This window comes from Tamandua tetradactyla, chromosome 10, assembly GCF_023851605.1.
Source record: "Tamandua tetradactyla isolate mTamTet1 chromosome 10, mTamTet1.pri, whole genome shotgun sequence".
NCBI classification, from domain to species: Eukaryota; Metazoa; Chordata; class Mammalia; order Pilosa; family Myrmecophagidae; genus Tamandua; species Tamandua tetradactyla.
This window is the reverse complement of record NC_135336.1, coordinates 52,463,400-52,490,699: the sequence shown is the minus strand read 5'-3', so window position 1 is coordinate 52,490,699 and position 27,300 is coordinate 52,463,400. Positions and strand designations below refer to the sequence as shown.

Genomic DNA, 27,300 nt, shown 5'->3' with positions numbered 1-27,300 from the left:
TACAGTCAGGTTCTTTTGTTATAATTTATATTCCATTTTGTACTCCCCATATATCTTGATTGACTTTTCAAAATTCATGATCGATAAGATTCATTCCTTTTTGTACATACAATTCCAGGGGTTTTAGGAAATACATAGAGTCATGTATTAACTCCACAGTCACAATATAGAACAGTTCCAATCCTTCAAAAATTGCCTCATGTTGCTCTTTATAGTCAACCTCTCTTGCCACCCCAATCCCTGACCACTCTGCCTGTTTTCCATACCTATATTTTTGCCTTTTAAAGACTGTTCTACAAATGGAATTGTGAAATATGTGACTTTTGGGGTCTGTTTTCTTTCAATTGGCCCTTGAGAGTCATCCATTTTGTTCCTATTGCTGTCATTTGTTGTTGAGTAGTACTGCATTGTATGGGAATGTACCATAGTTTGTTTATATATTCAGTGGTTGAAAGATGTCTGGATTGTTTCCATTTTGGGTCAGTTATTAATAAAATTGCTAAAAAAATCCTGTACAGTTTGTGTATGTATGTGTAAATGCACATTTACATTTCCCTTATGTAAATACTATGTTTGGGCTGACTGGGTCACATGGTAAATATATTTTAACTTCATAAGAAACTTCCAAGCTGCTTTCCAAACTGGATGTAAAATTTTGCATTCCCACCAATAGTGTTGAGAGTTCCAGTTGCTCTACATCAGCATCAACACATCGTATTGTCTTTTGAAAATTATTTTAGACATTCTTCTGGGGGTACAGTGGCATCTTATTACCATTTTATCTGTTATCCATATACCTTCTTTGGTGAAGTGTGTCTTCAGGCTTTTGCCCATTTTTAACTGGGTTGCTTGCTTCCTTAATGTTGAATTTTGGAATTTTTAAATATTTTCTGGAAACAGGCTTTTGTCAGAAATGTTGTTTGTAGTATTTTTCCACTTTTTAACTTGTCTTTTCATTTTTTGAACAGTGTGTCATTTGCAAAGTAAATGTTTTAATTTTTAAAAAGTACAATTTATGCTTTTTATTTTATGGATTGTGCTTTTGGTATGGTTTCTAAAAATCTTTAGTTAATCTGAGGTCATATATATGTTCTCCTATGTTGCCTTCTTTAAGTTCCATAGTTTTATATTTTACATATAAGTCTATGATCTTTTGTATAAGGTAGGAGGTATGAGTTAAGGCTCTTTGTTTTTTTTTTTTTTTTGTTTGTTTGTTTGTTTGTATATGGACCATTTCAATATCTTTTGTTAAATCAATGTATTTTTTTGAAATACAAAGTTTCTTCCTCATTTTAAATTCCGTTCTTTGCTTAAGATCTTGTAAGGAATTCCCTTCATGCACAAGGCAAAATTCAAGCTCCTGAGAGAACGACAAGACTCTGTGTGATTAGCCCCTGATCACAGCGTATCTTTAGTCTAATCTCCTGTCTTCTCTTCCTTTTAGTCTTCATTCTATAAAACATGAATTGCTAGGAATTCTCCAAATATACCATGCTGTCTTCTTACTCCAAATATTTCATCATAGTTGGCCCTTTTCTTGGAAAGCTCTTTCTCTCCCCAGCCCTCATCACTCTTAATTCAAAGAATTCTACTTATGATGGATCACTCAGTTTATTAGAATCATCTTTTCCTAATCTCTTTCCTAAATTAAATACCCCTTTTCTCCACATTGCATTTAACATGTAATACAGTAATTACCCATTTATGTCCATGACCTAAAAGTCTAGCGTTTTCCTTGCCCTCACCCTATGATATTAAGCTCTCAGTACCCCCTCATAGGTGTCCCTCATTTTGTTTTGTTTTGTTTTGTTTCTGGGAGAGTCCCACCAGTCTATTAGCTGCAGTAATTCAGCATCTACTCTTTCTTCCTCTTCTTTTGGGGCTCCCTCTCACTTGTGCACTGTCTACCACATCCTTTGTAGACCCTCCACCAAAGTCAGCCAATGTCCATATGTAGACCAAGATTTTTCCTGCCATTTGAGCATTTATGTGGAGCCTTCAGGACTCCACAATTTTGGTGGGTTCTGTGCCCAGTGAGTCAAGGAGATGGTCTTCTCCATTCACTTGCTGCTTTGGTTTGTCACTTGGATATCAAAGCTACTCTCTAATGTTAGTTACATTTAAGTGAAATTGGCAGCTTTTCTCATAATTGTGCTGTACTTTTGAAATTTCTCTTTCCTCTTAAAGACAATCATATTTTATTTCTCCTCTGAAATTTTAACTATCTCTATTACATTATAATTATTTAGGTTTTAATCTTTTTCTACTGTATACCAGAACCCACTTGAGAGTAAGACTATGGCTAATTCAGCCTTATATTGCCCCACATTACGTAGTCTATAGCTTCTGTGTTATAGCACTGAATCCCAATTTTGAAAACGATGAAAAATACAGTATTGTATTTCCTAAACCTGAGAAATTAAGGGAGGCTCACCTCAGTGTACTTATGATTGAGATAGCAATAGCATGATATGAATTTAATGACATCTTTATTAGGTTACATCAATCATTGAAAATGTATTTATTCATTTTCACACATCACAAATGTTAACCAAAGACATTAGTAGGCTTTTCCCCTACATTTCATTCAGATGCAATGGCTGTTTCAGGATTCTTAGCCCTGAAAATAATGCATTGACCTTTCTTTCCCTCAGACATCAATAGCATGATTCTCTCAAAATAAGTTCAGTTTTCATTTTGGCACAACTGTGTATTATATGGGATGTGCTATTATATTTGATACAGCAATCCATAAGTACAACAAGCTATAGCACTTCTATACTTTGTCACTATTTTCTATACCCAATTATTGAAGTATTCTATTACATCTAAAGCAAAAGTATACAAAATTGCCTTCCATTAGCTGCAGTGTCTTGATTTAATGATTAGTTTAATATAGAATATATCTCACTGGAAGAAACTCTAGGATAGTCCCTAGAGAAGACTGGCCTGGATAGAAAGCATTAGGCTGCTGAAGGGATTTAAGCAAAGAGAGGAACTGCCTAAAGAAAGGAAGAATTAAGGTGGGTCTATCGGGATTTCTTACTAGTTTGTTGCCCGAAATGGTGAAACTGGTTATTTCTCTAAAAGAGAATTTATATTTAATATTAATATTTTTCACGTATTAAATAACCATGTTTTTAAAAACAAAATAAATTTAAAATGCTCTCATATGTCAACTTTAACATTACAAATCTATCCTGCATAAATGAAATAATGTTCATAGAATTGATTAGTAATAGATTCAGAAAATATTCACACAAAGTAGCTCCAAGTAGAAAATTTGGAATATTGTGTATATCAAATGATGAAAGTTTGATTATACCAGATGTACAGCTTATAATCACTATTTTTATAATAGAACAAATGAAGCATTTCCCTTAATTAAAAGTTAAGGTATTAGTTCTTTAGTACTTTATCCAGATTTCAGCTACAGGAAGATCCTTATTGCTAGGGAGGCCCACCCTTCTGTCTAATTACAGAGACCAGACTGTGTTTCCTAACTCCCCTTTGGAAGGAGAGATCAACCAAAATAGCTTGAATCAGCATTAGACAGTTACCGAAAGGAAAGACAGTAAAGAAGTAATTGATGACCACTATATGGGATTCAAAGAAATCTCTAGAAAAGTAATTTATTTTGTCTTGAAAGTTAAAAATAACTCTCTCTGTGTTTGATGTGCATAATCTATTTTTAACAATAATATATACCATCAGTTTGCAGAATGATTCATGCAATAACAAAGAAAATGGGAAGACAGTAAAATATTTTAGGAATGTAGGACCTTATTAGCAGCAACAACTTAGCAAGACCATGTTGAGTTGTTCATTGACTACAATTTATGTGTTTCTTTCAATAGCTGCTTATAAAAGGAGTTAAGATAATAAATTTATTTTTCTAATTTAAATTTGTATTTGAACACAAAAAATAAAAAGTGAAAATCTTAATCCTTCCATTCAATTTTTTCAAATGTAAAATATGATTACCCTTTTGCTATGCAGTACCACAACCCATAATTAACTTTTGTTACTAATACAGAGATACACTTCCTAATGTTTCCACAAGTGAATAAGACATATAAATGTATGTTTTATGAAAAGTACTGCTTTATGAATAGCATTGGAATCATGCTATACAAATTTGATGTGAATTGTTTTGAGAATTTAGCAATTATATTATTTAGGATTAGGTTTAACTTTGAGTACAGAACAATTAGAATTGTGTGGACTTAAAACAAGACAGAAATTTATTTTGTCACCACATTAAAGTCCAAATAGATGGTACACAGCTATTTGATGTTCCTTGATTATTAGGAAGTTGATTCCTTCTTTCAATTTTCTACTCTCCTCAACATGGGGTTTCCACCTCATAGTTAAAGATGTTGCCCTCCTTTTTACCTACTCTACCCACCTTCCAGCAAGCAGGAGACACAAAGATGCTTGCTAGTCACTTTAAGAACACTTCTTGAAAGTTGTTCTGAGAAGAACTGCAAGGGAGGCTGGGAAGTGTAGTCTTATTCTAGTGGTCATGTTATCAGATAGTGGTGGTGGTTGCACTAAAACTAAAAGTCATTAAAATTAAAAAACTCTTAGAAGAGTGAATTTTATGGTATGTGAATTATATTTCAATAAAAAAATGGAAAAATGAAAATGTTATAGGTTCTTTTAAAAAAGAAATAATGGATATCGGCAGATGATAGCCCATGTTATCAATATCATGTTCCAGATTAATTAGAAAAAATACCCCTGTTTCTTTTTCATTTCTGCCCTATATGATATAGATGCATTATAGTTCTTTTAACTATTACTTTAATGATAGACTAAATGTTTCTTTTTAGAAAACATTTAGAGTGTTTGTTTTTATCTTTCCTGTTGTAAATTCTGTTATAGTCAGATCTTGCTTTAGTTGCTGTATTATAGATTCCTAGTAGTAGAATTCTTGAGTCAAAGAATATGTGATTTATTTTTAAATAAATATTGCCAAATTACTTTCCAAAGTATTGTGCTGATTTAGAATCCTCTTAAATAATAGAATGCCCATTGATTTTACTTACCTCTAATTGCTAACCATCTTCTTAATTTTTATCTTTTGGACTGATCATAAAAAAGCACCTTATTATTGCTTGAATTTTCATATCCTTAACTATATGCAAAATTCAGCATAATCTTGTATTTTTTACTGAGCATTTTTATCTTTTCCTCTCAAAACTACTTATTCATGTCACTAACTCACTATTAACCTGAGATATAATTCTTTATTGACCAGGGTCATTAATATTAACTATTATCTCTGTCTGAAAAGTAAAAGATATTCACTTACTTTATTTATCTTCAATACATTTCTAAGAATGTCTTCTTTCCATTAATTCTGTCCAGTTTTCAGTGTGCCTTTGAGAAGTGAAAATTCACTTTTTCTGCACTTTCAAGATAGTTTTCTTCAGTTATTTGTTTAAAAATTGTTTCTCAATTATTTTTCACTCCTGCTGTAACTCACAGAGCTCATCCATTAAATACCTTGCATCTATCCCTCTTTGTCGTATTATCACTCATGATTTTCCATTCTCAGTGCTTTTAGGTTTTCCATATATTTTTAAATTATCATTGAATTTTCAGTAGTATCCTCCTCTTTTTCTATTTCTTTAGTGCATTTTCCTTTTTCCTTCATAATGTCTTATTGTATAACCTTAAGAATCCTTATCATGCATTTTAATGCAATTTTCTTGAGATATATTCACATACAATATGATCAGCCAATGAATATAATCAGTGGTTCACAGTATCATTAAAATTTAAAAAAACACCCCAAACTTCCCATTCTTTGTATCCCTCCCCATTACTTATTCATTGTTGTCTTTATTTCATACTGATCTGTGTAATATGAATCCAACTTAATTATTTGAGGAAACTGTGTAAAAGACCATAGTAGAATGGTCTAATCTCAGAAGTGTCACTTCTGCCATATTCTATTGGTCACACAGGGCCGTACACTGTTCATAACAGTGAATAAATGGAGTGTCCATTACAAGGTTTTATAATCACACAATCACAACATAAAAGCTATATAGTTACACAATCATCTTCAATAATCAAGGCTACTGGATTATAGTTCCACTGTTTCATTTCCTTCTTGCTATTCTAATACACTAAAACCTATAAAGGGATAGCTATATAATGTATCAGAATGACCTCTTCACTCTATTTGAAATCTTTCAACCACTGAAACTTTATTTTGTTTCAGTTCTTTTCCCCTTTTGGTCAGTAAGTCTTTCTCAATCTGATGCCAGGGCCAGTCTCATCCTCAGGGGTCATGTCCTACTTTGCCAGGGAAATTTACACCTCTGGGAGTCATGTTCCAGATAGCGGGGGGAGGATAGTGAGTTTACCTGCAGAATTGGCTTAGAGAGTGAGGCTATATCTGAGCAACAGAAAAGGCTCTCTGGGGGTGCCCTTCTCCTATTCAGGAATGTTTCATAAGGGCAGATCCCAAGATTGAGGACTTGGTCTATTAAATTGTTAGTCCCTAATGCTTGCAAGAATATCAGGAATTCCCCAGGTGGGAAAATTTAATATTCCCATGTTTTTTTCCCAGTCCTTCTTGGAGACTTTGCAAATACTTTTTTATTTTCTGTCCAGATAACTCTGGATCATATTGGGGCATCATATTAACCCATACAAACTGAGAAGATCTCACCCCCTATTCAATTTTCCATGTAAGTATGGTGTTGAAATAAACTGATCATACAGATTAAATTAGCATGCTACAGAAAATATAAATTTTGCACCAAATGAACATCTCTTTCTTTGAATTTACATAGAAGTTGAAGTTTCAAAACATAGTTAATATCATCCTTCCCCTTTAGTCTAATTTATCTTAGTCCTAACCAGGTCAGCTTCATTCATATCTCTAATTGAAATCTGATCTCTTTTTCAGCTTTTTTAACAGTTGATGTATGGGGTAATGCTGACTTTCATTGCTGAAGATCTCTAGCTCTGAGTTTCAGGTGTCATACAGATATCCAAACTCCAGGGCACAATCAGGTTATACACAAAGAGCTCAGCATCTCAGAATTTAGAAATAACAGTTACAGGTTGGAAATAGATATGACTGCTATAAGAGTTTACAAGCTAAAAGCCTTGATAATAAGCCTTCCCCTGATAACTGATGCTCTCGAAATGGTTCGCATAGTTTCCACAATAGTTAGTCTATATTAGTGAGGTGTTATAATATTTGTCTTTTCATTTCTGGCTTACTTCACTCAACATATTATCATCATGCAACCTAGTTGTGTACTGTGCTGATTTGAAACTGTTATGTAACCCAGAAAAGCCATACTCTTTTAATCCACTCTTGTGAGTGCAGATTTATTACTTATTACTGATGAGATTATTAGGTTAGATTGTTTCCATAGAGGTGTGACCTGCCCAGTTGTCGGTGGGACCTATTGATCAGGTTGTCTCCATGGAGATGTGACCCTGCCCGTTCAAGGTGGATCTTCATTCACTTACTGGAGTCCTTTAAGAGAGGGACCTATTGGAGAAGACACAGACAACTGGAGATGCAGAAGGAAAACACACCAGGAGATACCAGAAGCTGAGAGAGTCATTTGAAACTAGAAGCCAAAGGAGGACAGCAGACACCACCATGTGCCTTTCCATGTGACAGAAGAACCTGGATGCCAGCTACCTTTCCTGAGAAGATATCCTCTTGTTGGCTTAATTTGAGCATATTTATGACCTTAGAATTGTAACTTAATAAATCCTGTTTATAAAAGTCAATCCATTTCTGGTATATTGCATTCCAGCAGGTTTAGCAATCTAAAACACATGCCATACAACTTCATCCCTTCTTGTAGCCACTCAATATTCCATTGTATGGGTACACAACAGTTTGTCCTTCTGTTCATTGGTCAATGTACCCTTAGGCCACACCCATCCATTGCAAATCGTGCTTACCAACCCCATAAACACCAGTGTGCAAATATCCATGCATGTCCTTTCGGGTCTTCCAGGTATATACCTAGTAACAGGGTTGCAGGATCATATAGCAACCTTATACTTAGCTTCCTGTAGAACCAACCAACTTGAGGAACCTGTGTATGAGAACATAGTAGAATCTACAAAACTTCTTATGGTCTAATCTCAGAGGTCAGGCATTGTCACTTCTGCCATAGTCTATTGGTCACACAGGGCCAACTGCAAATCAGTGTGAGTAGAGACTGCACAAGAGTATGCATACTGGGAGATGAGAATATCTGGGAACTATCTGGGAGTCTGCCTACCATATTGCCCTAGATTCATGCCTTCTTATCTCATCAAATGTCAAATGCTGCCTCCACAGTAAACAGCCTTTGCAGTTAGATCTGCTACTCAATTGTCATTTTTTTAATGTAAAATACTTAGCCTCTATGTTCCCCTGTTTCTTAAAATGAGAGTAATTATATTTTCTCTTGATGGGTTGTGGTAAAAATCAATGAGATAACAAATGTAAACTTCCAAATAGAGTGATAGCACATGGTAGATGCTCCATGCACAGTAGATGAAATTCTCACTCTTCTAATATCCATCTTTCTTCTACTCATTTTTTCTGATCTTCTCTGATGGGGTTGCAATATTTTCCTTCTATTATAGTTGTTTATGTACATTTTTTGTTTTACCTGATAAATTGTGAAACTCTTTAGAGGCAGGAATTATATTTATCTTTGTAATCCCATTTACTTGGCACCTGGTAGGTGCTTAATCTGTAATCACTGTTACTTATTCTTTTCACTATTCATCTGGTGGTATTTATTCATTGTCATCCACTTGAGGTTAAGCTCCTTATTGGAAGTGACAATGCTTTGCAACTCTTTATGTCTCCATTCTCTTCTCATCCCCAGGTCTTGTACAAAAATTTCACTACTTATAGTCTTTGGAACAAATTGAAATACCTACTGTTCCATTATTCTTTAACTAGACCCTTCCTACCTCTTAGTAGGAAGCAACTGTGCAAAGTGGAAGAAGACAGAATAATAGAGTGGTTAGGCACTCATACTCAAGCGTCAGACAACATGGCTTTAAAACAGATTCCAGCAATTACTACTTATAGACCTTCAAAATTACTTAATATTGCGAAGACTCGTTTTCGCATGTGTAAACATGGGATAATAGTTTCTCCCCATAGTGTACTAATGGAAATAAAATGGGATAATGCACATACAACACTCAGTATGGTGCTTGTGCAAAGTGCATAGTAAACCTTGACTTAAGTCAAATGTCATCTCTTCCATGAAACCTTATATGGCCCAAGCTGGAGCACCCCTAGAGCTCCTATATAATTTTATTTGACTTTTCTTTATGGAAAATGTTTTATCTAAACTTTTATCCTCATAAACTATGTTGTTCTCTTATCAGCCATGTTAGATTGTAAATTCTTAGGCTACAGCATCAGTATAAGATTTGGCATGAAGCTCTGAGCATAGAATAGGTTAAAGAAGTATTGTTTTATCCTTCCCCGCACACACACACATGCACCCCGCATTTCTACCTCTGTCAGTCCGTATCTCAGTAATTATATAGATGAAAAGAAGTTGCTATTTTTATTGGTTAATTTTGGTGATAGACCATTTTTCACTAGACAGCATCTTCAATGTTGTCTCTTTCAGCCTGTCACTCAGATTACTATTCTTTTGGTAGCAGATTCGGGGTATCTCTCTAACATCATCATATTTCTCTATGAAGGTGCACTTAAATGTATATTATCTACCTCCCTCCATTAATAGCTGCCATCATTTTTTTAGCCATCCTGGAGTTGTAGAAGTGAATATGTACCTAAACTTCATTTTCCAATACAAATCTAACCAGAGACCTCCACTTTAAATGTCACTTAGGCATTTTGATACTGGCCCAATATGATTCACTCTACTTTTATTCCTTGTGTATATTTCTCTCAGCTCAGAATTCGATTATTCACGCACACATTAGAGCCAAGGTCTGCTCAGCAACACAATGATGAATAAGGCTGAACCTTGCCTTCAAATGGCCTAGAGTCTTCTTAGGGAGCTAAAATTGCACACTGGCCTCAAGGCTTACTTATGTTCACAAAATGTATTAGTGTGTAATAGTGCCTAATAACATACTAAAAATGTCCAAGGTAGCAGATTCTACCTGGAGCTCCAAGAAATTGTTCTCACTGATACTTCTCAACCTTCTTCCTGAAGACCAGCTGTTGGCCATAATTGACTCCTCTATCAATGGCAAGTCAAATGTCAGCATCTACTGGTCTTTCCATTCTTTTCCAGGTTTTGTTGCTTTTAGCTACTTGCTTCCATGGGTTTCTCTGCCCAAAAATAAATATCTGTTTATTTTTTAAACAGTTTTATTCACACCCCAAACAATCCATCCTAAGTAAACAAACAATGGTTCCCTGTATATCACGTCGTTATGCATTCACCATCACAATTTATGTGAGGACATTTTCACTTCTTCCATAAAGAAAGAACAGGGAAAAAAGAAAAAATAAATAAAAAGGAGAAACAGCAACAACACCACCAAATATCCCATACCCTCCCTTAAGTTTCCCTCTTATTGACTTTTAACTTTGGTGTATTGCCTTTATTACATTTAATGGAAGCATGTTACAGTGTTACTGTTTACTATAGACCCTATTTTGCACTGACTGTATTTTTTTTTCCATATAACATCCCATTTTCAACACCTTACAATGTTTACATTCATTTGTTCTCCCTCATCTAAAACTATTCTAATATTTGTACATTTAATCACCATTATTGCCCACTCTCACTTTCTCTAAGTTATACAGTCCCATTCTTTACCTACAAACTTTCCTTCTGGTATCATATACCCTAGCTGTCCTCTTTCGACCATGTGTGCACTCAGCAACCTATTTTTGTCCTTTGGTCTAAAGTGAGTCTTTGTAGATAGCATATAAATGGGTATTATTTTTTTAATCCATTCTACCAACCTCTGTCTTTTGTTTGGGGAGTTAAATCCATTAACATTTAATGTTATTACTATAAAGGCAGTATTTTCTTGTACGATTTTGTCTTTTGGATTTTATATGTCACATCTTATTTGTCATCTGTCTTTTGACCCTTACTAATAGTCTTCATTTCTACACTCTTCTCCAACGCCTCTCTCCTGTCTTTTCCTACTTGCCTGTAGTGCTTCCTTTGGTATTTCTTATGGAACAGGCCTCTTGTTCACAAACTCTCTCAGTATCTGCTTGACTGAAAATATTTTAAACTCTCCCTTATTATTTCTTTCTTTCTTTTTTATTGGTATGGGCAGGCACCAGGTATGGAACCCAGGTCTCCGGCATGACAGGCAAGAACTCTACACCTGCTGAGCCACCGTGGCCTGCCCTCTCCCTCATTTTTGAAGGATAGTTTTGCCAGATTTAGAGTTCTTGCTTGGAATATTTTTTTTCTTTCAGTATCTTAAATATATCATACCACTGCCTTCTCACCTCCTTGGTTTCTGCTGAGAAATCCACACATGAACTTATCAAGCTTTCTTTGCATGTGATGAATCACTTTTTTCTTAAAGCTTTCAAAATTCTCTCTTTGTTTTGACATTTGACAATCTGATTAGTAAGGCTCTTAGAGTTGTTCTATTCAGATCTTTTCTGTTTGGGGTATGCTGCACTTCTTGTATCTGTAGCTTTATGTTTTTCATAAGAGATGGGAAATCTTCAGTGATTATTTCCCCCATTTTTCTTTCAGCCCCTTTCCCTTCTCTTCTCCTTCTGGGACACTCATAACATAAATAATTGTGCACAACATGTTGTCATTCAATTCCCTGAGATCCTGCTCATATTTTTCCATTCTTTCCCTATCTGTTCTTTTAGAAGTAGGAGTACAAATGTCCTTTCCTCTAGTTCACAAATCCTTTCTTCTGCCTCTTCAAACCTTTTATATCTCCATTGTGTATTTCATCTATTCTATTGTGCTTTTCATTCCCATAAGTTCTGCCATTTCTTTTTTCAAGCTTTTGAGTTCTTCTTCATGGTTACCCAATGTCTTTTTATATCCTTCATCTCTTTTGCCATATCTTCCCTCGATTCATTGACTTTATTTTTTATTTGGTTTAACATGTTTGTTTGAATATCTTTAATTAATTGTTTCATCTCCTATATCTCATTTGATATGTTAGTATGTTCCTTTGACTGGGCCGTAGCTTCATTCTTTCTAGTATGGCTCATGACTTTTGCTGGTGTCTAGGTATATGACTGCCTTTATTTGTTTATTCTGAAGGTTGTTTTTCTCTCTTTTACCTAGGGTTCTGTTGTTGGTTGGTTTTATCTCTACTTTTTGATATTCAGTTCAACTTATTCTAGACCTCTAGCATAGCTTCTGTATAACTGATCAGAATTGTTCAGTTCTTATTTTTCTGGTTCTTACCCTCCTATATGTTTCCATTTTTTTAGGAGGATCTCCCCAAATATGTTTGATCCTAATCAGATTTTCCCAGACAAGATAGGCCTAGGTCTCAGGAGGAGGGTATAATCAGTATCAAGCTTCCCTGAGGATGCAACCTTGTTGTCAGACTTTCCTGTGAACCTCTTGACTCTGTGCTTTTCCTATCCTGCCTGCAGTTAGCCTACAGTTCCCCACCAGTGTAAAGCAGTATGCTGGCTTTAGCTGTCAGCAGACCCTGTCCTTTCTAGGGCCTGGTTAAGACAGAGACTGCTGCAGGAGGTGGGCTTAAGCTGTTTCTGTTTTCCTGCCTCTGGAGTTGATTTTTCCAAATGAGAGCTTGCCACGTGAGCTGGCCTGTCCCCCTTTATTGGGGAAGTTATAACCTGAGGGGAATTATCTCTTTCATTGATTGGTTACTTTGTCTCTCAGACATATCTTAACTCTGCCTTGCCTGGGTCTGTGTGGCAACTGAAAATTCTTGAGGTTTTATCTAATGAGCTACTTAGAATGCTTTTTGAAAAAAAAGAAAAAATAATAAGAAATCCCTTTTCAGAGCCCCCAATGTTATACAGTCAAGAGTTGTAGTTGGTACCTGGCTCTGTGTGCCTCTTTTCTTGTGGCACAGCTCTTTTCCAATATTCTGAGCTTAGCCTACTCCAAAAGCCAGTGTTTTATTTGTTTATTTGTTTCCATCAGCCCTGCCTCCTCTCTGCTGAGAAAGACTTTAAAGTTCCTTTTCTGCTTGCTCTTGGTTTATCTGTGCTTGGAGCTTATATTCAGCACTACAAATTTGTTAGTTAAAACTCCGATTGGAGCTTGGATGAGTTACCTTCACTTGCTCCTGGTGGAACTGCTTCTTTTACACATAGGGAAGTGTCTCCAACACAGCCTGCCCTACCAGTGGGGGAGGGGGAAAAGCCTCCACAGTTTGGGGGCTTTAGTTACAGTCCTTCACTCTGATCTCCTCCCTTCCACCCATTCCAGACTGGTGTACAATGTATGTCCTGTCATGGATGCCCCCCAAACAATTTTTCCAGACATTTCCTGGCTATTTACTAGCTGCTCTAGAGGACTAACTAAATTCCACACCTCCCTACACCACCATCTTACCCACCTCCCTGATCATGCATTTTTAATGGCTCTTCTATTTCATTAGTTATGTCTGACTTAGAGGACCCATCTGCTCCAGTAGTTCAGCTGGGTCTTCTTTATTCACCGTCCTTTGATGATTCCTGTTAGAGGAGTCCCTTAGCATAGATGCAGGATATGTAATGGTATATTCACCAATAAATAAAAGATTTATCAGATTTTCTTTTTCAGTGTAGAACTTATCTACTTAAATATAGCACCAGGTAGGAGTAAAGAGGGCAGTGAATCCCAGTATACTGCACATATGAGCCAGCTGGGAGGGGAAATCTTTTTCCAGCTGATTCATATTCATCTCAAACAGGAATGGTAGTCTGTTCCCATTGCCACAAGCAGCAATATGCAACAGTACTTCCTCTCTTGTAAATGTTCACTCAGCTATGGGGCTCCCAAAAACAGTCTCAGGTCTAGCAATCTTCACATCAGGTTTTTCCAAAGAGGCAAGAGTACTACCAGGCCATTGGCTTCCTTCCATTCCATCAATGAATTTATCTTCTTAAACATTATTGATAGTTAATTCATAGAAATATGAAACAAGGCCAAACAGTGAAAGTGCTTTAAATAGAAAATGCTTACAATGTTTGTTATATTTGTCATGTAGCAACAGGTAGCTCAAATCAATTTCTTGGTTTACCCTTGTGGCCCTCTTCTTCTCACCTGTATTAGTCTATTTTTCATATTAAGTTTTCCCCCCTCAAATTTCTTTTCCCTTCAATGCAATGGGTTTTTGCCTTTTATGTTTTCTTCCCATTTCTGTGATTTCTGCTATACTTCTTCTACCTGCAGAAGAATAAATTTGAATTCACAAACATGCATTGGGCAATATTAATGTATATTTAAAAAGAAAATGGAAGAAAAAATGGAAGAAAATATTTTTAGACTTTCATAAAATCTGTCTAAGTGTTTAAATCTAAATATTTTTAAGAAAAGAACAAGTTTTCTATATATATATTTCGGCAAAACACATGTAATATTTGATAAATGTTAAATAAAAATAAGTATTATGGTCTACTTTGTTCCTAGACATAGAAAGAATATCAAAAGTTAAAGGGTGAATATCTTTGGGGCAGTGCAACAGTGGCTCATTGGCAGAATTCTCGCCAGCCATGCCAGAATCAAGTTCGATTCCTGGTGCCTACCCATGCAAAAAAAGTTTTAAAATAAATAAAAAGTGAATATCTTTGTTGTATTAGACCTTTTTTGCACATACTAATGATGAGCCAAAATACAATAATTTATGTAGTTTATAATGTATTTTAGAAAATTGCTTACTGTGGTACTTAACTGAAAATTGTAGAAATTGGCAGTAAACTAATCAATATGTGAAAACCATACACAATGTTAATTTAGGGCAAATGTATTATGATATTTAAAAAGTGTTATGATATTAAAAATATTTGAAGTAACAGGTTTTACCTTCAATTAATGCAAGACATGCATACAGATGAATAGTAGATATGTGAAGCTTTAGAATGAAAAGTAAAGAATTATTCCACAATAGGTAAAATAAAAACAAAATGTCAGTATTTCCAATATTTCACAGTACATATAACTAGTATCACCAGAATTAGACAATACACATATTAATATTTGCATTATTGGGCTGGTTCAAGAGTACATGTTGAAGACTTGAATTTACTTCACCTTGTTCCTAAAATCCCACCAAAATGATAATGACGGTAAACAAAAAGGAATAAACCTTATTTAGTATTGAGAATAAGAGGAGAGGTCTCTAGAGATTTTGATGAATATATGCTAATGGAAAGGAGATGGTTTTGAATGGAAAAATGAACCAGAAAGAGAAGGCATACAGCTCATGAAATCCATAGGTGAAACTTTTGAAAGCTATTCAGCTGGGAACAAAAGGATTCTGAGTCACCAGATAGATTGTTAGTAGAAAGGCATCCAGAAATCAGGATGAGCACAGAAGTTTCTGTAAACTTCTGTTGCCTCCCCACCAAGCTTACCGACCCTATTTCTATGTGTACAGAACAACTGAAACTGGTGGCATATATCCTCAAGCTAAAAGGGGAAGAAATCAGACTTTCTAAAGAAGTAAAACAGTATGCCCAGAAAGAGTAGTAGAGGTCCTAGTGTGGATGCTGTCACCCCAGAGTAAAGATTTTTTTTATTTTTAACATGGAACAAGGCATGGGCAGACTTGTCTGTACATCATCCAGCAGTGCGTCCTGGAATTAAACCTGCCAGTCAAAAGCTCTCAGTCAACTCTCTCATTGGGGAAATTTCTTCAAAAAGAAAAGAAAAATGTGTCTCTCTGAATGGAAAATGATGTTTTACCAGATTTTGAGCAAAACTGAAGGTGCAAAAATGAAGCAGAAATAGGTAACAACAAGTGACCCTGAGAATTATTCAGGAAACAGACTACCCTTTTTAAAAAATTCTCTATGGTGCCCTAAGATAGAGTAGGAAAAGTATTGCATCCATAAAATAAGAACAAGCTTCCATTAAAAAAACTCAGTGTAACTCACTAGAATGAGGGTGAAAAACAAAGACTCTTTCAGACATGCAAACAATAAGAAACTCACCTTTTTAAATTAATTATTGAAACAAAAAAGAGAATCCATGAAATAGAAAGATTCAGATTCGCAATAAAAGTGGTGCTAATCCATTAGTATAAAGAAAAGAAATCCCAGAAGGGACAGCTAAACAAATTGGTTGAAAATAATTGGTCAAAATAAGGAGGTTAGTTCTAAGACTCCAAAAAGAATGTATTTAAATAAAAGAATGGTATGGATTGTGTTTAGCCAATACTGTGCCTGCAAAGCTAGAATATCTAAAAGTAGCTACTACTCATACATGTGCACATTTACATTTAAATTAAAATTAAATAAACTTTAAATGTGGTTCCTATTCATACAACATTTCAAGTTCTCAATACCCAAATTTAGTAAATTAATGGCTATTATAGTGCAACTATAGAACATTTCCATTATTACTAAAAGTTCTTTTGGATAGTGTTCACCTAAGTGATGCAGTAAAGACAAGCATGTTTCTTTCATTTATTCTTTCATCAAATATCTGCTGAGTACCTACTTTTTGCAGGGCTTCTAGAGAAGGGCAGGCTGAGACTATAGCTTCCGTAACAAAACAGCAAGTACAGGGGTGCAAGGGTAGGTCAGTGGTACGATTCTCACCTGCCATGAGGGAGACCCAGGTTCGATTCCTGGACCATGCACTTCCCCAAAAACCAAGCAAACAAAAAAAACAACTAAACAAAAACTCAACAAATGGTGCTGCAATAAGGGAATATGCACATGGAAAAAGAATGAAATGTGACCCCCAAAATACTGCATGCAAAAATAATAATAATAACAATAAAAAACAGCAAGTACTTTGCCTTCATGGGCCTTATATTCTAATGAACAGATGACAATCAACAAATAATGTATAATATACTGTCTGGGATTGATGCGTGCTAAAAGGAGAAATAAAGTAGTATAAAGGGATTAAGGGTGGTGAGGGCAGGAGACTAGCTGATGATAGGTCATGAGTGAATGCTTTTCTTAGGATGTGACCTTTGAAGGAAGTGAAGTAAAAAACCATGTGAAAATCTGTGAGAAGCATATTCCAGGTAAAGAGAAAAACAAACAAAAAAAAAGGTCCTGAGGTGAGAAACTTTAAATATTCAAAGAAGACCAGGAAGGCTATTGTGATACAAACAGAGCAAACAAGGGGAGAGGATGGCAGGAAGTAAGGTCATAACATGACACATAAGTAGTAATCTAGTAACGTCCAGGTTAAAGCCAGAGTGCAATTTTATTCTAGCAGTAATGAGAAATTTTTGAGCAGAGGTATGACATGATCAAATTTACATTTTAAAACCATCACTTCAGTTATTTTACTGGGCAAATTAATTGTACAGGTGAAAGAGTGGAAGCAAAATTTATTTCAAAACCTCAGAAAAAATAAATATATTCACTTGAAAGTTCCTGCTCCAAATATGAAGCAAACTATGGAGCATAAGAATTAAGCATTCATTTGACTTTGTTACATTTGAATGAATGTAACATTCTCTTTCACTGTACAGATTTTGTGATGGAATTGCACTTTCTTCTCTAGGGATCTAATTGCAGCAGTTGGTTTTGCAGAGAATGATTTGCAAAAGTAAAATATTTTAAATGCTGTCTTAGTATAAATATTTAGAATTAATTTATAAGGAAAGAATGAAACAATCATATTGATAATTATAGATATAGGCTATAAAATTTTTAAAACTATTATAATGACAACTCAGAAGGTGGAGGTTAATTTAGAGATATGAATTTTTTCAGTAAAATATTATGCTATATTATTGATGTTTTATTATAAAATATTGCACTTATTTTTATTTTTTATTTTTTTGCATGGCATGACAGGCAAGAACTCTGCCTGCTGACCAACAGTAGCCCACCTGCACTTATTTTTATAACAATGAAATTTAATAAACTTAAATTGATGTATCAAATTACAGATTTTTAGATGCTGGCTGAGTGAAAGGACAACTTTTAAAGAAACCACAAATTAACAAAAATTTCAAGTCACGTGAATTAAATATTAAAAAACATGATTCACAAGTTAAGACAAAAATTGTCATCCAATTTTTTTTTTCCAAAAAGTATACAATCCATGTGTAATGAATCAGGTACAAGAAAAAAACAAGAACAAGAGTATAGTAACATTTTTTTGGATTCTAACATTTTTTTGAATTCTATAGAGATTTATTATTAAACCAGCATTTAATAATATTAACAATATTTAATTTAATAATAATGTTAATACCATTAACATTCTGAGGTTAATGTTAAACTTGAAAAAGCTGTCTGCAGCTCTTCTACCCTTTAGGAGCAATTGCTGCATAATCAGAGGTCAATAAGAGAACAAAGCTTAGGCATGTTCCAAGTAAATGTCTGGCATAGACAACACCTACAAGGCAGCAAAACCTGAAAAGTACCATTCCCAATGTCAGAAAACAAAGTAGAAAATGAAGGATAGAGGTGACTAATCAGTATAGAGATGATATCTATGACATTTAATCTATTTATTATGGGAAAAGTGGCACACAGAGAAGTAGTAAAGACTTGAGGGGAGGCTCTTGCCAAAAAATTCATTAAAAAATAAGACAACATAGTTTCACAAACACATAAATAAATCCACTGAATAAACATCCAAAAGAATCCTGAGCAGTCAAGAATATCTCCTCAAAGCCCTCATTATATATAAAACACATGCTATGACTATTCAAGAAAAATTCGCCTGAAAAAAAGGTCATACATTTGTAGTAATAACAACCCTATTATTACAGATGATAATTGTAATCTATTACAGCTTTTGAAGAGAAAGGAATCAGTATCGAATAACTATATATATGATTTATAAATTCTGAAGAGAAAATTATGAAATGCTGCTTTTTAAATTATTCTTTGACAAGTCATAGTAATAAGCATAGATGGTAACTAAATATCAGAACCTATCTTGAATGGGCTAGATATTGGTATAATAAAAAAGTATGAATTAGAAATAAAACATACATTCCTATATATTTATAACATTTTTTAATGTTCAAGTTCTTGCTACTGTAAGTCCTCATATAGAAAAGAAGAATCTTCATGAAATGTACTCAGTAAATGCTGGAATAGAATTTCAGTACGGAATTTATCTACCCAAACTTCCTCAATTTCAATGAGAAACCTGAGGCTTTAAAGAATGAATCTGGTAAAAGTCATAAATTTAATTATTACAAGAGCTAGGATTATATAAATAGTATTGTTTTGAAAACTAATCTTGGACAATGATGCTTGAAGTCAATCTTACATATTCATTATCCACAGTAAGAAGTGAAAGAAATCCAAGTCATTATTAACTTGTTTCAGAGGAAATACATTAACTCATTTAACTAGAAATTTAGGACCACTTAGATAAAAGTATGCCTGGAGTTTGGTTGAAAAGAAAAAAAAAATCATGACTCAGTTGCTTTTAGTCTTGGCTCCGTTTTCATCTCTAATGGCTTTACTCTCAGATAAGCTATCACTATAAGCAGCCTGCTGTATCTGGAGGCTAATCCCCTACCTGCTCCAATTCCAATGAATGATAGCCTTTATTTCCTAATAGTTGTAACAAAAGTCCTGGAATTGAGCTTTAATGGCCTGACATGTCATATGCCCACCTCTGGACCTCAGCAGGGATAGAGAGGTAGATTCAAACCCCACCTGTGTTCCCTAATAAAACCACATAAACTGAGAGCAGGAAAGAGTGACTTTTAGGGGAAATCTCTGTGATGTTCTGAGAACAAAGGAGAGTGGATTGCAGGCAAGCAAATCAGGAGATGTCCACTATATACAATTGGGTTCCTTTTTTATTATTAAAATGAAATCATATCTGGCACACTTAACATTGTAGTGTCAGTAAGAGTATTGAGAATGTAGTCAGGAAGATCTATTTATATGTCCTTGAGTAAGTTGCCAAGCCCTTCTGATTCTACTTTCTTCACTTATAATTTTTAAAATGCATATATCATTGCAATCCTATGAATGTTTTAATGAAGATTAAAAGAGCTTGGTAGATAAAGGTTCATTTGCCAAAAACAAATACAAAACTGCCATATTGCACATTTCGGGACCTCATTCACATAGAATACAACAGAAGAAATGTGTCAGTATTGTGCAATGGAGCTATATTCTTCCTTACAGAGTACTGTGAACATTTAATATAACATGTTGAAAGTTTCCAGCACAGTGCAGAACACATTGAAGTAAGTCAAGATTAGTTAAATTTTAAAGTGTCCTATCTTAATGCTTCCAAAATATGTTGTTAATTGTGCATTTTAGAGCTAGTGACTTTAAAAAATAAATAAGAATATTCAACAACCATTGGATGATTTGTGGTAATTCATTGTATCTCTTTACAACATTTGCCACTTTTGCCATTCCCTTCTAGATTGCCTCTTTCACCTTCCATGATACCCTTCTCTCCTAGCTCTCTTTCTATTCCGCTGACTAATTTTTCTGTTTTATCATGTCTCCCTTTCCCTGAGCCATTCAGTGTTGGTGGGATGCAATATTCAGCCCTCAACCTCCTTCTCTTTCTACTATCAGCATCAATTACCATTCATGGAGTAACAAATCCATAGTTACAATATCTCCTTCCTGAATTCCCACACACATAATGGCAGATTTCATGTTTCCTTCTAGATAGCAAATATTTAGCTCAAACCAAGAACAGCCAAATCAAAACGTAACGGTCTTTCCTCAAATTTTGCTTCTCACCCATCATAAACCAAGTCGCTTTCACAGTCTGTCCCTTTCATTTTCTCTCCCCATTTAATCCAGAACTATGCCATCTTGCTTCTACTTTCTTCACTCTTGTAGGTACCCCCTCCTTTTCATCTCTGCTTCTATCTTTAAGCCCTCATCATTTCTTTCCTGAATAACAGAGAATCCTTTCACCCGTATTTCTGCCTCCATGTTTGCTATCCTTGAATGTGTTCCACCTACTGCTATCAAGGTTGATCTTGATAATATGCAATACAGATAGAATTACTCCCCTGTTTAAAAATCTTCAAGATTCCCCACAGGTTGATGGGGGCATTCCAGGTTCTTTTTCAGAGTATTCATGGCTCACTTTTCTTCTCCTCAGCATCATTTTTATTAATTGTCCCCTTATTTGCTGAACAGGCTCCAATGCTGTTCAACCAGTTAAACCTCCCGGAAGGCACCGCTCTCATCAGAGGGGCTCCTTCTACCAGGAAGGCCCAACCCTTCCTTGCCCAATGGCAAACACCTGTTCTTTTTAGACACAAACTAAGACCTCCCTCCTCCTTGCAGAATTATGACTTCCTTTTTTTTTTACCTCCACTCTACCCTACTCAGAAATTTACCATAGCACTGAAATCACTGTATTTTTTATGCACATTCATCTCCCCAACTACCTGATAAAGACAAGGGTAGTCCATGATGGATCTCAACATATTGGTACATGTTGCTCAATAAATATTTGCCAAATTAATGAACCAGTAATGAATAAAATAATAAATGTAAACATAAAATTAAGTACTGAGTAAGCCCAATAGTCCTCAAGGAACTATTTCACTTGAAAGTAAATTCCTGATTCTATATATATACTGGCAGTGTTTAAAAACATAGACTCTGGAATTAGGCTGCTTGGATTCTCTGTTCTGTCATATATTTATGTGGCTTTGGGTGAGTTACTTCTTTTAAAAATTAGGATTTTTGTAATAGTTCTTTCTTCTTTGGGTTCTTAGGAAGATTAACTGAGTGTAAGTTTATATTGTGAAAATTAAATGAGAATAAAGTATTTGCTATAATTTTGTTAAAAAATTTAATGAAAAAGGATTAGAGGCAAAACTTTTATTTTCACTGCATAGAATCCTTATTTCTTCTGCCTATACGTATTGAAAACTCTGAATTTAAGTTATTATGAATAGTATTTCTATAACTCCTGGTACTGTAGTTTCCAATATACACCTAAAAATATACCTATTTATTGAAAATAACGTTCTTCCTTTCTTGGTAAATGTTGGGCAAATGCTTACCACAATCAGTTGTTAACCTCTAAATGGCTTTTCTCTCTTTGGACTAGTATGCAAGACCATGGCAGATTGTGTATGTCATCATGGCTTTTGTTGAATCAAACCTGAAAAAACATTATTCTAATGCACAGACTCAATCAACTAACACTGTTACTGGGTTGCACTACTAATATTTATTTTACCACACGCACTGGCCACTAGAGGTTTTGTGGTTTAAATAAGTGCACAATAAGTAGAATTAAAATAAATGTGTGGTACAAATACAAATGTGAGAGATTCATACAAGGAAGTTCTCAAGAAAACTTTTTATAAAAAAAGAGTCATGAATTGGTCGTTAAAGGATGCCTTGAATTTGAACAAGGATGGAAGCCTCTCCGGACTTGGGAAGCATTGTGAGATGAGGTTCAAGGGCAGGAGAATTCCTGGATTTTTCAGTTGTGGAGCACTTCAGACTGCCTTCAGCATTAGGTTTATATGGGAGGAATTAGAAAATAAATTGGAAAAGTGTATTAACCCTTATTATGGAAAGCCTTAAATGCTAAAGCATGATATTTCAACTCTACCAAAAATACAATAGATTGTTTTGAAGATTTTTAAGATGACAATTTTGCCTGAAGGGATGGTAGGTAAAAATACTTGGATAAGCCTGAACTTAAGATCAGGCCAGACTCCATCAATAACTGAAGAGTCCAGAAGCCAGAATGTGGCAGCAGAGATGTTATTTCATATTCCGTAAGAGCTAAAGGATCAGTTAAAGAAAGATCAAAATACAACAGTTACATCTAAATTCAGGGGGAAAAAGAGTTTGGAAATGGAAGCCTCAATTTAGGAGTGGAGTCTGGAATGGACAGAATTGGGAGCATGGTGGCCAGAACTCAAGACAGGTTATGAAACCATGTTATTGTTTCAGTAGGAAGTAGTCAGTTGGGGCAGCAGTCTGACCTGTTGCAAAATATTGCTGCCAGGAAGTCAGTGGAAGCAAAGGGACCAATTAGCAGACTATGGCAGTAGTTAAAATTAAGGGTGGTGTTTAAAAAAAAAAAAAGGCTGTTCATGCCATTTAGAATCTCACAGCTTTATTGAATGACTCATGAATCTGGCAGCATTCCATTTAGAAAATAGAAGGGCGCACTATTGGATAGGGGGAGCTTAGATAGGGCAAAGACAAGTGAGGAAATGCTCTGAATGACTGACGTTAAGGTTCCAATCACATGGGGAGTATCTTACAAAGTGGAGAGCAGATATATATATATATATATATATATATGTTATTATGGCATTTTTAGGTAGGCTATCCCTACCAGACTAAGACCAGCTAACCACTAAGTATTACAAGAATAGCAGCCTTGTTGGGACTGCACTACACTCTTAGAAAGTTCCATCAGTTTTTATCTTTAAAAAAGTTCCTGCTTGTCTCCAAAAGGGGCCTACTCCTGGCAACTCCTAAAGCAGGTGATTGCTTTATTTTTTATATAGCAGTAGTAAGAGCCAGAGTTGGGATGGTTGAAATGGGATTACAGAGTTTGACACAAAGAAAAGTCAAGAGAAAAACTACTTTTTTTTTTAAAGTTTAAAAGTTTCTTTTGAAATAATTGTATATGTCAGGTAATTTCTCCAAAATACTAGTTTAATTGATAGATTCTGAAACTGATTCGCAAGCTAAAATCTTCCACCTTTAGAAAGTCACTCTGTCAGTGACCTGGCTACCACGTTATCATCTCAAATGCCATTTCTTCTTATTAGTTCATTACTATGTAACCTTCAAAGGACAAAATTGCATGTAAGTCATAAATCTTATTTCCCTTTGTCCAAAAGGAAGTTATTCTTCAAGATCATAATGAAATTCTTTCCTCCTATTTCATGCCACACAACAGACACACTGAACCCCAAATTTTCTGTTGTTACTCTGACTCACCATGAATTTGCTGTTAAATAGCAATTAAAAATTGAAATTGAACATTAAATACCTATAAAAAAGTGAATTCTTAGTTCACAAAAGACTAATTGCCAAGCCGTGCAGCATTTATAACCATCAAGGTCAATATGAAATGTTTTAAGGTCAGTGAAACTTGCCTGTAAAGGAACAACCATTGTAATGTTTAGCACACTAGCAGCTTTTCAATATACCTGCATTGCCACTGTCTATTCTTAAAAACATAAGGTTATTTTGATCCAGTTTTATTTTTTTCCTTCAGTCAGCATTTTATGCATCTATGCAAGCTATACTTTTTATCTTAGCCAGTTATCTAAAGTAGGTGCTTTCTTGGACCAAAAATCCATTAAGTTTCTGATTAATGCCTTTGTCACTTTAAACACCAGTCTTTTAGTTGTGCCTTTTTCTTTGTGTTTTGATTTTGTTTTATGATGCTATTTTAACATGCTTATTGGTTGTAAGGCACTAACAGTAATATGAGACTTTAGTCATTTAACAGAGTGTAATCATAAGTAAATGGGACCCCCACATGGTTCTTGGCCTTCTGGTTTGCCCGATTTTAAGTCTTAAGAATAAATGTTTGTGACAATTTTATTTTCGATAATCTTCTGTATTTTTGTGCTGGCTCAAGAAAGATCAGCTTTCTATATATGATTTTCTTCTCAATTACCTGCTGTTGTAGGCCTACTACGCACCAGATACTATGCTAGACATTTTAATATGTAGTTTCACTAATCCTCGCAATTACTGTAGCTAATTGGTATAATTTTCACCATTTCAAAAATAAGGAAATTCTATCAGAGATGTTAAGTAACTTGTTCAGTACACCTAGATAATAGGTGGCAAAGTCAAGGTGTGAATCCATATCTGTCTGACTTAAAGTTCATACTCTTTAATTATGTTAAGTTGATCTTCAACTTTCTGTCCACATCTTCATAAGAAAATCCCAATTCATTATATCACACATCTAAATATATGACACTTCTGATTGGAGTATAAGGCAAGAACACAGTCGAGTTTTTTAGTAAAAAATAAGACCAAACTCTTACCGCAGCTTTTTATTAACAATGTGAACAACTCTCCCTTGAACAACTGTGCCTCCCAGTGACACGATTTGGTAATGGTTTATTATTTAAAGGATGAAGAGTGCTACTGAGGTCCTCAATCTGCTTCTTACTTATATATAAGAAATTCAATATACCAGACTAGGGCCAAAACAGGCAACAGGAATTTAAAAGAATAAATCTAAAGCAGTGGCCTTTAGATTATATTGAATATAGTAAGGCTTTAATACCAGTCAACTGAAAAGCACCAGTGTGTTTTGATTGGCCACAATATCAGCAATACACAGCAATATAACATTGCTCTTATAAAAAAGCTAATTACATTTACGTTTCCATTAATATAAGAAGAGAATCTTTTTTTAGAAATAAGAGTCCTTCTGAAGTCCACTCTGGGCAGTTCACATCTGGTGTATTATGATCAGTTAGTTCAAGATGACACATTTTAGGGGCAAAATTGACAAAGTATAGTGTGTCTAAAAATAGGGTAACCAAGATATGATAATTGTAAAATAAATAATAGATCAAGATATGTTTATCTTGCAGTAAAAAATTTAGGTAGAAAATAGAAAGAAAAACAATGGGTGTTATGAATTGAATCCTGTTCCCCAAAGGGACATATTCAAGTCCTAACCCCCAGTCCTGTTGATGTTGAACCCATGATAAATTAGATCTTTGAAGATATTATTATTGTGAGCCAAGCTGAATTAGCATGAGCCTTAATCCAATTTGACTGAAGTCCTTATAAACACAGTAAATTTGGACACAGCAGGAAGAAACAGGAGAGAGATGGACATGTGATGAAAATAGAGATTCAGTTATAGCAACAAGTCACCACTAGAAAGCTACGAACTTCAGAGAACGTTTATCTGTCAGTGCTTCGGTTTTGGACTTCCAGTCTGCAAAACTGTGAGAAAAATTCTTGTTGATAAAGATAACCACTCTGTGATATTTATGGTAGCAGGCCTGACAAACTAAGACAGTAGGTCTCTTCATACATCATTTGGATTGTGACAAGCTGCTTCAGAGAGCAAAATAAAAACCAATATATAGAAATTGCATGACAACAATTTTTGTATTGATTTTATATTAATTTTAAAAGCCCAACAATGAAATAGATTGACATGAAGCATCACAAGGAGGCAAATAGAATAGTTCAAGAATTTTCAGGATGTCCAGGGTCGTTGCAATTCTATGACCTCTTGCTTGAACAATAGCCATGACATTTTTCATTTTATCTGTTAACTTACCTTGTTATGTGCACCAAGACACTTTTCCTCCCCCTCTCTTTATTTAAGCAAGACAGAGGAATTTTATTTATTTTTTTAATTGCCAAGAAAATTTGTATGGTTCTTCATTAGAAATCCAAATTTCATCATCAAATAGAGGAGTGGTTTTAATAATATACCCTACAGGCTGAACTTACAGAGTTATTCAACCAACAAATGTATTTTGAGCAACTAAGAGGGTACTGATATGTATAAGGTTCAGTCTCTAGTCCCAAGAGGTATGTAAGTCTAGCGAAAGTGACGGAAAACTAGAGTAATGAGTGCAGTAATTTTTGATAGACGAATGATGTGCCGGTTGAGCACATTGACTGTATCTAAGGAAGAATGAGATCAAAGAATGTTTCCTAGATGTAACACATATGTTCAGTCTTGAAGAATGAGCAAAAATTAACTTGACTAGGAAGGTAAGGAAAGGATATATTATAGTGGGAAGAAGACATGAAGTCAATAGGTTTATGGAACTACATGGATTCTCTTTTATTTTTCACTTTTTCCCCTTTTGCATATATATTTTTTCATATAGCTGTGCATTTATCATTACAATCAACTTTTTCTTTTCTTTTTTGTGAAAAACAACATATAGGCAAAAAAGCAATAAATTTCAAAGCACATCATGATTTCAGAGTTTGGTATGTGTTACGATTTCACAATTTTAGGTTTTTACTTCTAACTGCTCTAAGATAGTGGAGACTAAAAGAAATATCAATATAATGATTTAAACAGATTTTCTTAAACAGTGAAAGCAAGGGGAGTATGGAGTCAGTTTTGGGGTGATTAAACCAGAGAGATAGACAAGGATGAATATGCAAAATATATGATGAATTCTTACAAATCATTTTTTAAAAGATTTTTTACAACGTAAAAAGAAGGAAAAAACATGGACAGATAATTTGCGTAAACCAGATATAGTGAT

General features: G+C 34.7%; 1 protein-coding gene across 1 annotated transcript in view; it reads left to right on the top strand.

Moving 5' to 3' along the window:
• Nucleotides 1–27,300, top strand: part of EPHA6 (EPH receptor A6) — a 951,964-nt gene that overhangs the window by 727,287 nt on the left and 197,377 nt on the right.